We start from the raw sequence: 12,122 nt of genomic DNA on the forward strand, positions 1-12,122 counted from the left end.
TACATGGGCAGGGGACTTTAAGATGTTTTCTTCCTGGGAGGATATGATGGGGAAAAAAATCAAACTGATTTATATGACATTTGCTTAGGTTCCTGAAAGTAAGTAAGTGGAAAGAGTCCTCCCCAAGGTGGCAGTATCAGCCTGCTCCACAGGTACTGTAAAACAGCTGGGGTCTCCCTGCTCCGGAGTCCTATGCTGAAATAAAATACCAGGTCAGAAATGAGCTAAAGCATTAGAATAATCACAGGAGTCTTCAAGCGTCTCCTAAAATAAAAAATGTAAAAAGTGTTCATCTCTCCTTTGTCACAAGAAACATTTTTTACTTTATACATAAAATGCAGACGACGCAGCACCTTGATGAATTTGAACAGTAATAATGGAAAGGTAGCAGTTAAGGAACTGGATGTGTTATTTACTGTCCCTTTTATAATACTTTTTCTAATAAAGACATTTGTTTTTGCTAGCTTTTAAGTTGAGCTGGTGACATTTATTATAGGGCTTTGGATATGAGATCTTGAAATCTACTGTTGTAGTATGAATTTGCAAAGAACAAGTCAGAGTACAACAAAATTGCCTTGAATGCTTCTTAGCACTGCTCGCTGCCAGTGGGTAAGCTATTTTTTGTTGTTGTTTTCTTTGTGTTTATGTAACTTTATTTTTGAAATGGCAAAGAGAAAACCAAAGCTGAGCCTATTATAGATCAGCAGGCAGGAAGGCTTCCTGTAACTAATAAAGGAAGCCTTGCACTGCTCCTGTAGAAATACCAAGCAAGTCTAATGAGGAATTGTCAAGAATCTAAGAGGTAAGGCCCCTAAACTAATTGAAAATAAGTGGCATTTGGGTATCCAGCTTCTTTAGTTGTCCTTGAAAAACCAAGGCTAAAATCATTTGCAAGTAACCATTGGGTTTGTATATGTCTACAGAGTTTAACTAGAGTTATATGTATCTTTGTCACTTTACTGTGTCAGCTGTTCTTCTGTTACAATCCCTGTGATCGCCCAGTTGGTTTGCACGCACCCTAAGCTTGTTAGGGCATACCAAGCAGGCTAGATCTTGTAAACTGAAATAGCATAGTTTCTGTTCAGGCACATGGCATCTCTCACCATGCGTCATCTTTCAGTTCCCACGCATTCCCATCCCTTACAGCTTCTTTCCTGATGTGGGCTCTCTCATTTTAGCCTAAGATGATGCCATAGTAAGTAATTTAAGATGTGCTTTGATGAATTTCTCTTACTTAGAGAAAACCCACTGAGGCCATTTTATGGATTGCCACACACAGAGGCGGGCTCTTAGCCTTCCCAAACAACATGAGAAATCCAGGAATGTATGAAGTCCGTGTAGTCAGTGTGGCTTCAGTTCTGCTAGATGTGTAATTTCTAAGAAACGCCAGGCAGATCACTGCTGAGAGAGAGATAGGGCCCATCTATGATGCTCTGCTCCTTTTGGACTGCATTCACAACAAAAAGTTTTGTGCTGTTCCTAAAGGCACACACACAAAATATGCTAATTTTTCCTTCAAACAGATTATTATTTTTTCCCTTGCTTAATCCAGTCCTTAGTATTTTTGAACAAAAATAAGCAATTACCAGTGATCTGCAAGGTCGTGTTTTGATTTGCAGTACAGGTGGCTGTGTAGTTTATGTGCTACTACATTGGCATTGCTAAGGGGAAAGGAGGTGGGGTATAGCTGCCGACACGCTGCAATTGCACCAGCTTTTGGACAATGTCTGTCTGTACAATTGTGGAACCAGCTCCTCAGGTTCCCATTGTACTTCTTACAGTGGATTATGGGTTCAGGGCAAATACTGCTGGCAGAAAGGCAGATCAAGGACCCTCCTTGTGCTTAAAAGGAGATTGAGCAGAACTATCAGCAGATGTTCTCACGAACATCAGCCAGATTTTTTCCCCCCCTCTATTCTCCCACTGAATCACCAGGATCCACAAGATATCATTTTCCTTCACTCTCTGCAAATAATAGAGAACTTCAAATTAGAACCAATGTCTTTGATGTGCCTATCTGGTAAGTCTCTCCTGTGGAAGTATAGTTTCTTTTCAGTTGACATGAACGATTGTTGCGTTAATAGGAGGAGTCTGAGGAGTGGTTAGGGGGAGACCCTACTGTTGAGTCACAAGGTTCAGACAGGACCCCCTTGCTTGCTAAACTCCTCCTCAGAGAGGAGTCTAGGTGCGGGTAAGTCCCGTCTTAGTCTCAGACTTGGTCAGCGGTTTATTTTCTAAGGATTGTAGATGTAACCACCTATCAAAGTATTTGTTGTTAGTAACTAATTTGGCAGCTGTCCAGGCCGGTCACATTCAATGACAACTATCATGGTGAGATTAATGTATAGTACGACTTATTAAAGCAACAGATACACAGGTTCTTTGGGTTGCCAGTGATAGAATTGCTGGTTACAAGACACACACAAATACAAGGAAGATCAGTAACACTGCTAGGCTACAAATGCATTAAGCAAATATGAAGCGACTCTAATGCATTGGAGGTTTAAAGTGAAGCTATAGAGAGGTTTCTAAATTTTCCTGGGGAAACACTTGGTATATCCAAGTGCTCAGATCTTACCCAAAGGCATCCCAAAGGTGGGGGGGAAGAGACGCTCAGCCCATCGACTGGTCCCTGGAGTCAGAGTGGTACGCGATGGTATCTTCCCCAACGCCCCTTTTCTCCTAACCTATTTTATACTATTTTTTTACCTTTCAGGTAGAGCTTGAGTGACCCTAGTCATACATACCTTCATTACGATTGGTGTAAAATTTCCTTGTGTTGCCCAGTGAGGGGTGGTTGCACCTTAGAGGCAGGTAGCTTTTAGGATGGAGGTGCATTTTACTATTCTAATGATAAAAAGGACAGCATTTTGTCAAAAGCATGACAGATTGTTGGCTCAGGGTAGCAAACGTGCAGTGTACCAGCTCCATGGCACTGCAAGTTCCCATTTTTCACAGAGCCTGGCCAAGTGTGCAGTGTACCAGCTCCATGGTCACAGAGCCTGGCCACGGTGTCTCCACACCGTTCCACCGTCTGGATAAATCCTCTTTGAGTCAGTACACCAAGTTCTTCTGGCACTGCTGACATCTAAGCTTACGAGCCTAGGGAACTTCCATGGAACGGATTTCTCAGCTGTCAGCCACACCCTCCCTGCAAGCTTCTTCCATGCTGTACCTTTGCTAAAAACATAAGTTTCATTTCTAAGTCACCTCCAGCGATTATTCCACAATAATATTCTTCCAAGCTATAACTAAGCTACAGGAGCCCCATCTCTTGTTTCCTGTTAGTATGGTCTGGTGTGACATGGCTTTTCAAAATGCTGGGAGATGCATTGTAGAATAGAACATGTCACGCTTACTGTCACAGGCTGCCACTTTCCTACCTCTCTTACTAATCCCCACCTTCTCCAATTTAATTAATGGTTTTCCCCGTGGCACCATATAAATTCTTCTTAACATGCAAGGAATGTTTTTGATATACCATATTGTGCTATACTGCCTCTTGAACAGATTACCTAGAGATATTTAAGCTGTCTTTTTTTTCACTCACGTTGCCAGGATATGTTTTCTTTAGTATAAAGGTTGGACGTAAGTCACCAGTGCACAGGTTTGGCCACAGGACTGTGCCTGCTGCAAGGCTGTCATGTTTGTGTCTGTTCACTGCTTCTTGTGAAATATGCAAAATATCCAAAGAAATAAAGGTGATATTGCAATTAAACTGTACAAATATTGATAGTAGTTTTTTAAAAAATGAAATCAAAAGCTGTTGATTTCAAAGTAATATATTTGGGAAAGAAACAATAATCGGAAAGTAAGAAAATAAGACTTAAGGAAGAAGCCTTTTTCCCTTACACATACTTAGCTGGATGAACTCTGTGACTGGCCCCATACATCTGTTGTGACATCATGACTCAGGGTACCATACTCATTCACCTTGTGATTAGCCCCAAAATTCATCCATGCATGTAAAAACATTTTGCCCCAGGGGCGAAAGTCCTGTGAATGGAGAACATATCTGGAAGCTCAGGAAACCCAGATCTGGCTGCTATTTCTGTAACACTCATTCCCTTATTCTGAGAAGCTGCACAATTTCTCAGTTTCCTCATCTAAATAGTATGGGGAGTATTCACCTCTTTTTGAAGATGTGTAGTGGGATGGATTTAGCTGAAGGGAACGGATTTCTGTAGGGCAATAACGGTACTGATTGCATTAAAAGAAAAAATTATCGTATTGTAAAATTCTCCATAGGGACTGAAATGACTTAAGACATAATTTCCAAAACTATTCCCATGATGCCTGGAAAGGGTGTAACTGTTGTAACACTAATAACCACAGAAGTTGCCCTGATACACAGGGTTGGACTGGTCACACTGCTACTCTTATGCACTCTAATCCTTAAGAGTTGTTTCATAGAATGTCAGGAATACCCAGCATATGAAGTTTCAACTCAAGGATGTGTAAAAGTGACACCTTTCTACTCAATAACAATGATATCCATGTGTATTCAGGGCAGATTTAGTACTCAGTTCTTTCATTTTCCTATTTTCTGGGTTTTGCAGGGTGTTTGCATTTCTATGGATACAACACATGTTGAGGACTTGTCTTAAAATACCCAATAACTAACAGCTTGATATTTTTTATATTTAATTCTGAGTATGGATCTTTCCTGTCTTCATATACCTACCCTTTAGAGGCAATATGCTCAGTTGCAAAAAGCATGTCTTAAAAAAAAACAAGTTTAAATGAAATACTAACTAGAAATACTACACTTTTTGGGTTTTGATAATCATGATAGCTTATGGACATCAAGCCTGAACAGATGCTTTTTGTATTTTAAAAAATTCCAGCCAGTTGAATCTGAGGGCATCTTCCACTATATTTCACGATGTCAAGCATTTGAACGTGTAATGTCAGAATTATGCTGTAAAAGTTGTCTTACAAGCCAGCGTGGCTTGCTTTGGCAGCGCACTTGTTTAGGAAAGTGGAATTACTGTAGATGGTTTATTAAAATCCTGAATAGTGTGCATAAGGAAAGGGTGCAAAGTATATGGTTACAAAGCTGGTGTGTGGTTTGGGACTGTGAGCCCTGGACTCAATAATTAACCCCAACACTTGTAACTTTCCAATATCAGCTGTCACAAAATACTGGGACGTTGGAGCTTTTTAAATCAGTGTCCTTTCTGCGTGAGGGCACAAAAGAGGCAAAAATCCCAGCCTGCCTTTCACAGTGGAAAGGATTTAAGAAATCTGAATGCTTCATCTCTTCAGTGCTGTGTGTGTCGTAGCATCTCCAGTGTGCTGCGTTCAGGAATGTGGTACCTCTATAAATTGTGGAATGTGTCTAGGATCTTTCAGGGCTTTGTGATAGGCTATTACCTTTTTCAGTGGCTGGAAATCTACTTGTTTTTGATACAAAATACAGAGCTGCATCGCTGCTTGCTCTCTTGAAATTAAGCTTTCATAAGTATAGACAAGAAAAATAATAGTCTGTGCAAACACTGCAGACCTGAAGCTTGGTCCCAGTGAGCACTGACATAACTAGGAGCAATGGAAGTCACACTTGAGCTTCAGATACAGCAGAGGGCTGAGAAGCTGCAGGTTGATCAGATATTTTTTTTCCCTGGGTTCCCTCACAGTTGTTATGTCGCTGCTTGTCATGCTTCATATGTTCACAGCAGAAGCCTTCTGCCAAGTATCTTCAGATAAAACAGCCCCAGGTCTATCACTCCTCACAGCACACAGAAAATGTGATGCAGTTCCTTCTGATGCCATATGCCTTACCTGGTTAAGTCACCAAAGTTTAAAGGCTGGAAATTTTAAGGGTATTAATGATACAGAAAGAAACTAATAAGAACCAGAAGAAAGTTTTCAGAAGTCAGTTTACATTGTTTATTTTTTTCTTGAGGTCTGCAAACAAGTTTGCTACTACAAATTCAATGCATGCACTCTGCTCCTTCAGGCCCTCAAGGTCTTGATGAAGAGACATCCTGCCTCCCTCCCCATCTAGGCTTTGCTTGTTTCCTTCTCCATGTGACTCTCTTTCCAGCCAGGAAGAGCTGGGTACAATTTAGATCCATTCGATTCCTTAGTTGCCAGCAGCCTCTGTGCTCCAGAGAGTTTTTCAGGTTTTGTTTCTCTTTTTTTTTTTCTCTCCTCTATCAGACATCTGGCATCCTGGAAAAAGCTGTTTCTTGCCAGTGCTTCCAGTTCTGATGCAAGCCTGGGCTCCCTGTACAGAGGGTGATAACGGAGGTCAGAAGGGAAGGCTGATGATTATGTGACCTCACTAACCCACTATCGAGTTCGTGGACTCTGATAAAGTTAAAGTATTGTCTCCACTTCATGTAGTCAACTATGTTTTTAATCCAAATAGTTAAATCCCTGATGTATTTTACAATACAGTGCACTAAACCATGAGACAAGTTTAAAATGTGGTATCATGCCGAGAATAACTTCTGTGGAAGAGATGAGAGTATTCCATCTGTAGCACAATTTTGAATGCAGCACCGGTGGTGGAAATACAGCTATAAATGACTGTCTCACAATGTTCAGTAGGCCTTTTCTCAGAGGTGAACAGGGGACAGATATATAGCAGAGCCCAAACGGTGACTCCCAGTAAGTTGACAAAGTTTTCTGTCTCCCAGTTGAGTGAACCAGCAGGAATAATTCAGGGCTTCAAGTGTTTAGTTTTGATGATTCGGGGGTGGGTGGAATAAACTTATGTGGTAAGTTTATGTTTTTACATTAGTTTCCCTATGGCTCAAACAGTGCTTGCCCACTGTCATCAGCTAAGATTTTACAAATCCTTTTTTTAGAGTCAGCACAAAATCATTGATGGGCCACAAAGAACAAACAAGAGTACTAATTTTTTTCAGTCTACACCCACAATTCTGTCTTTAGAAATGGTAGTTGTCTCAAATGAGAGAACAGATTTGGTTTTTCCTTTAAAAAAAAAAAGGAAACTGTAATGTGGGACCAAAAACCTTTCAGCTGTCAGCATTTCCATAACCTCACAAGACCCAGTTTTCATGTCTTAATTTATAATCCTGGTGTAAAGAGAAAACATGTTTTTGTGTTGTTTTTTTTTCTGTTTCAGATTTGAATAACTGATGATTGTATATAAATTTACTGCATTTGTGTAGAAGATGTGCTTTTTTAAACATCTGTCAGAGAGCTGCATTGTAAATTCCTTCCCTTGATCATCTTTTGGGTGTTATTATCTGGCAAATTTGGGACTTTAAACTGTTTTTGAGAATGCTTATTCTAGCAAAAGGATAAATCCATCCTGATTCAAGAAAGTACTCTCTATTTAGCATGTATACAATTATGATTCAGTGGCTTAATTATCAGATTCCTTAGAAAAGACAAAAAATTCAGCAGTTAGTTGAGTTTTGGTGCTTCCTGAGGGGGCTCTGAAGGCCTATAGTGAAGCCCCATGAACTGTATGTTAAATAGGTGGCTACAGAGAGACAGCCTTAAAGAGATGGTAGAGGAGAAATCTTCTTTTAATTAGGAGAATTCTGTGTGTAGTGATCTGGTCCATCTTTGATACCATCACTTAAGCGGTTTGGATGTAAAATAGGTTGTCTTCTGGTAGTGTGTGAGAGCGTTCACTGGAGGCTGGGGGGTGTGTGAGAAAGACCCGGTCATTCTGTAAGAGTGCTAATCGCAACACTTCTGCCATATTTTCTCTATCCTTTGAACGCATAACTTCACTGTAAGAGTAAATAAAATAGACACTTTCTCAAAAATGGGAACAAGTAGCTTCTTAAAGCTGCAGTTCCTAACCTACCATTAGCATCAGAGTTCCACTGGCAGCACGTGGAGCTGACAGGCTTTGCAAATGGATGTGTCAGGAATGGCAGACATCTACCAGAGCATGCCGAGAAAGCGTGAGAAACCATAATATGGAGGAGTTTACAAAAAAAGAGCCTGCTCTAGTAGTTGGGAGATTCAGTGGCTGTATAAAATATGCACTGTATATTGCATTGACTAGTGCGGCATTGCTCAATATCAGTCCGCAAAATTTGGCATGCTGTCTCACTCCCCATGGTAATCACTGTTACAGAGGACTCAGCTTGTGGACCCTGGCAGCTGAAAAAAGAAGATGAGTTATGCAGATGACTTCACACTGTTTAGACTTTCTGCATTTGGGGAATATTATGGAATTGCTAACAAATTAGTCTTTTTTAATTGTAGTGGCATGTATGCATTTCCTGTCCCAACATGTCCATGCTTATTCATAGCACACCAAAAGAATCACAGATTTTATTTTTGTTTTGCCTTTGAATATAAACAACATGAAGAAAGATTATTTTCTAGACATCAAAGAAAATGAAGTCAAATGACCAATTCGAACACAGAAAACTGAACAGAAATTAAATATTGGCCTGTTTTATGTCATTTGATGATAGCAAGACCAGCTATTAAAGAAAACAGAGAGGAAAAAGAAAGGAAGGAGGGCATTTGCCCACAGTTTGTATTTAACTGTGGACAAAAAGTTGGTAGAAAAATTGTAATTTGGACTGTAATGTGGTGAAAATAGCCTTTTAGACCTTAGTACAATGATAATGGAATTTTACACACAAGGGTGGAATTTTGGGGTTTTTTTGATCATGGGGAGGTTTACACAGCACCAGGCCTGCTGGCAGCAGATGGAGTTCAGATATCTCAAAAGGGGAAGAGGATTCTTGCTCATGAGTTGGCAGGGCTCACTGAGAGGGCTTTAAATGCGGTGTTGTGGTTTAGCCCCAGTCAGCAACTGAGCGCCACACAGGCGCTCACTCACTCCCCGCAACCCAGTGGAAGGGGAGAGAGAATCGGAAGGGCCAAAGTAAGAAAACTGGTGGGTTAAGAACAGTTTAAAAATTAAAATTAAACAGTAATAGTAATAATAATAACAACAACAATATTAATATAATGAAAGGCAAATAACAAGAGACAGAGGTGAAACCTCAGGAGGAGAGAAGAAGAACAAACAAGTGATGCTCACCACCTACCGACCACCAGCTCCCTCAGTACTCTCGGGTGGATCCCATCTGGCCTCATAGACTTGTGAGTGTCCAGGTGGCTCAGCATGTCCTAAACTGCTTCCTCCTGGAATATGGGAGGTTTATTCTGCTTTGTCCCTGCCTCCCAGCTCAGGGGGCTGAATATCCTGGGGATAACTGGTCTGACAGTTAAAGACTGAGACAAAGAAGGCGTGAAGTACCTCAGCCTTCTCATCATCCTCAGTGGCAATGCTCCCCTCTGCATCCAATCGAGGATGGAGATTCTCCTTGGCTGTCTTTTTGTTGTTAACATACAACTACCTGAAAGGAAGTTGTAGTGAGCTGGGTGTTGGTCTCTTCTTTCAAGTTACTAGTAATAGGATGGGAGGAAATGGCCTTGAGCTGTGTCAGGGGAGGTTTAGACTGGATATTAGGAAAAATTTCTTCACTGAGTGTTCAGGCATTGGAACAGGCTGCCTAGAGAGGTGGTGGAGTCACCATCCCTGGAGGTGTTAAAAAAATGGAGGCATGGTGGTGTTGAGTTGATGGTTGGACTAGATGGTCTTAGAGGTCTTTTCCAACCTTAATGATGCTATGATTCTATTCTATGATGTGGTAATTCAGACTGTAATTTGAATAAGACATATTGGGTACTGCTATGCCAGAAGGACGGGATGTCATCCAAGGAGACCTAGACAAGCTGGGGAGGTAGGCCTGTGAGAACCTCATGAGGTTTAATAAGGCCAAGTGCAAGGTCCTGCACCTGGGTCAGGGCAACCTGCAATATCAATACAAGCTGGGGGATGAAGGGTTTGAAAACAGCCCTATGGAGAAGGATTTGGGGGTACGGGTGGGCAAAAAGCTGGACATGAGCCAACACTGTGCACTTGCAGCCCAGAAGACTGACTGTATCCTGGGCTGCATCAAAAGATGCATGGCCAGCAGGTGGAGGGAGGTGATTCTGCCCCTCTGCTCTGGTGAGACCCCGCCTGCAGTGTTGTGTCCAGCTCTGGAGCCCTCAGCACAAGAAGGACATGGACCTGTTGGAGCAGAGGAGGCCACAAAAATGATCCGAGGGCTGGAGCACATCTCCTATAAAGAAATGCTGAGAGAGTTGGGGTTGTTCAGCCTGGAGAAGAGAAGGCTGCGGGAGACCTTATTGCAGCCTTCCAGTACTTAAAGAGGGCCTATAAGAAAGGATGGGGGCAACCTCTTTAGCAAGGCCTGATGTGAGAGGACAAGGGGTAATGGTGTTAAACTAAAGGAGAGTAGATTTACACTGGATATAAGGAAGAAATTTTTTTTACAATGAGGGAGGTGAAACACTGGAACAGGTTGCCCAGAGAGGTTGTGGAGGCCCCATCCCTGGAAACATTCAAGGTCAGGTTGGACAGGGCTCTGAGCAACCTGATCTGGTTGAAGATGTCCCTCCTCTCACTGCAGGGGCGTTGGACTAGATGACCTCTAAAGGTCCCTTACAACCCAAACCATTCTACAATTCTACTGAAGTCTGCCCTTACACATGAGTGACTTTTACTTATAGTGTTTCACCTTTCAGATTTCTTGGATCTGAACATACTTAAACTTACTGAAACACAAATTTCGACACTGGAGTCGCTTAACTGCAGCTATGTCTGCAGTGAAACACAGCAAACCAACACTTTAGAGTAAGAAGTTAAATATATCAGATGGAACTGGGAGATTGTACAGGGAGACGGTAATTTCTTACGTGGTCCATTGCCAAGGAATGTCACCTGTCTGTTGGCAAAAATATTATATGAGCATGCTTTGTTATTCCTTCTTCCCCAATACTGGGTTTACACAGTATGAAACAAAACAAAAAACCCAACCCAAACGAATCAAAAAAAGGGGGGAGGGGGAACCCTGCCCAAGTGAAAGGTAGAAATGTGTGAAACACTGAAAGGTGTGTTGCCCTTTTATGTGGGGGAATGCCGCATGTCTGCAGGCCCAGCAGTAAAAGGCAAAATGTTGCACTAATGAGGAAAAAGCATCACAAAGCAGGGCAGAAGCTGTGAACTGAAAGACATTATTAGGCCAGGTAATGCAGGAGGACAACTCTGGTTTGTTCATTGGTTGGAGGTGTCTAACCTGAGTCTAAAGAATATAAATTGTGAGGAAACTGACTTGGTGAGACAAATAATAGTAAGATTGTACAGTTTTACTGAGAGTAAGTTAAAATAACAACACTTTGATTTGGGTTTTTTTTTTTTTTGGTTTGGTTTGGTTAGGGTTTTTTTAAGGCTTAGAAAACCTGTGTGTTTATTTGCATCTGATAGCAGGAATGTAAATTCAGACTATCTGTGGGATTAGGAAAAGGTAGTGTGCAGCTGCTGGTGGGTCTCTCTGAAAATGAATATTGGTCCTGGGGCAAAAAGCAGCTGGAGCTTCTGAGGCTTAGGAGAAGAATGTCACAGAGGGATGCTCTAAGTAGTGTGCTCCTTCGTTGTCTTGCCCACTAAATAATGTGTCTGGTATCCAGAAGTGCTCAGCATCCAAGAATTCTCATTTGAGCCAGTAGGAAGTGACAAATGTTGTAGTGTTGAATTAGGATTAAGAATTTAAGTGCTTAAACTGGAATGTAACAAACAAACTTTTCCTCTCCTTTAAAAAAAAAAAGGAAAGTAAGTTCCATATCTCCATTCTAAGCTGGTCCCAGATAACAGTGCAGGAGTGGTCTCTGGGCTTTGGAACCTGGCTGCAGCTCAGCAAATCCTGCATCGTTACTGTTGGAAGGCTTTGCAGAAGTGTGTTTCAAAGGGGAAACTTGCTTTGAGTGAAAGGCCATATGTTTACAGGAACCTTGATCCAATTTCTGCTGGCATAGATAGGAATTTTAGCACTGAATTTGTCAGGTTCTTCTCAAATCATATAGATTTTGTCCTTTTCTTGTGCATTTGGTTTTTCTTTTCTTTAGAAAGGTCCCAAATGTAAAGAGCATCTACTGTGTACCAAACTGTGCCCCTGAAACACTTTCCTGTGTTTGTCAGTCTGTTTTGAGTTCACCTTGAACCTTGTAGACTGTCTAGTTTGCAGCTTTTCAGATTCACCTACAGAAAAAGCTGTAGAAAGAGTGTCAAGCATAAAATTTTGACTGTGACACTAGCTAAAGAC

Source organism: Phalacrocorax carbo, chromosome 4 (genome assembly GCF_963921805.1).
Source record: "Phalacrocorax carbo chromosome 4, bPhaCar2.1, whole genome shotgun sequence".
NCBI classification, from domain to species: Eukaryota; Metazoa; Chordata; class Aves; order Suliformes; family Phalacrocoracidae; genus Phalacrocorax; species Phalacrocorax carbo.